The sequence below is a fragment of the Vigna radiata genome, chromosome 6 (genome assembly GCF_000741045.1).
Source record: "Vigna radiata var. radiata cultivar VC1973A chromosome 6, Vradiata_ver6, whole genome shotgun sequence".
Classification (NCBI taxonomy): domain Eukaryota; kingdom Viridiplantae; phylum Streptophyta; class Magnoliopsida; order Fabales; family Fabaceae; genus Vigna; species Vigna radiata.
In genome coordinates this window covers 1,826,629-1,828,005 of record NC_028356.1, presented here as the reverse complement: position 1 = coordinate 1,828,005, position 1,377 = coordinate 1,826,629, and positions in this window count along the sequence as shown.

The following is a 1,377-nucleotide window of genomic DNA, read 5'->3' as shown; positions in this document are numbered from 1 at the left end:
ATGGGCGGTGTGTAACCTGGTGGTAAGCCATACATTGGAAACGTGAATTGTGTGCCCACAGCATTATGTATTGGAGGGTGAGTATTATCTTCGGTCCTTGCAAACGAAGTATCTCTTGCAGTTTTCATGGCTTTCAAAGCTTCTAAAATTTGACCGACTTGATCCTTTAGTTCACTAATATCGGCCTTCACAGTTTCACGTTCATCTTCCCACTCCTCCATAGCTTTGGCGTTTGCTCGAGTCCTATAAGGATGTCGTGGAAGCCTCGCCGTTGTTTTTTTTATTTGACTTTAAACTGTTTTATTTTTTATTAATTAATTTGGATTAGACGAAAAGCGAATTATGCGAAAATGCANAAATGATGCATGCTTGGAAGAAAAGGCGGAAATCACAGTTCCTTGATATCGTGGTAAGAGAAATTAACACAGCCTGATTCCATCGCAAACAAAACCANACCTTATTTAAACTGAAAAAAATTATGAAAATATCAGTTCCTAGCTCGGGCGATGAAAGTCTTCATCTCACCCACTAACTGTTTACAATAACTAATAAAAAGAGTGACNTCTTCAGGTGGGTTACAAAAATGTGTCATTATTTCAGCCTCAGATACCATCTTGGGGATATCTTTGATAGCTCCATTGGCAAGGGCGGCTAGCCGAGAGAAATTCCCCTTCCAGTGTTCCACGGCCTGCTCTTGATTCTGAATATGACCCTCCATCTGCCTCATCATAGCTTGATTTCTNTCTTCTGCTTCTATCAATCTTGCTTGTTTAGCAATGCAACTCTCCATCTGCTTCACCACAGCCTGTCGCCTTTCTTNTGCCTCTTCCCGCTCCTGATCTAGCTCTATCTCAAATGACATTGCCATCCTTTTCATTTGTCCCTCTGTTTCTTTGACTTGGATCTGGGCTTCCCTCAGTCTTTTTAGGGCTTCTTGTCTATCTCTCTTGGTCTCTTCATAAAGATACCTCCAGTGTTCCTCAGCCTCTAGTGCCGTATTTCTTTCTTTGACCCTCAAGGCTAACTCCGTGCTGGCGGCTGCAAGATCTTGCTTTATTCGAAGTGTGTAATCTTTTTCGATGATTTGTTTCCTGAGAATCTCCTCATATGCTCGCGTCATTTCTTCCTTTTCCGCCTTCAAATCTACAACATCGTTGCGAGCATTTCGTAGCTCCTTTATTAACTTGGCATTCTCATTTTTCGCTTCTTCTATTTCTCTCTCCAATTGTTTCACTTTATAAGACTCCGAATTTAGAAATTTTCTTTCATCTGCTAGCTGACNTGTGATGGATTTGAATGGCAACTTAATGTTGTTTACCCTTTGCGTGATCCAATTGTGATAACTGACTTCTTGGTTTATCACCCCTGTCCTTTCAT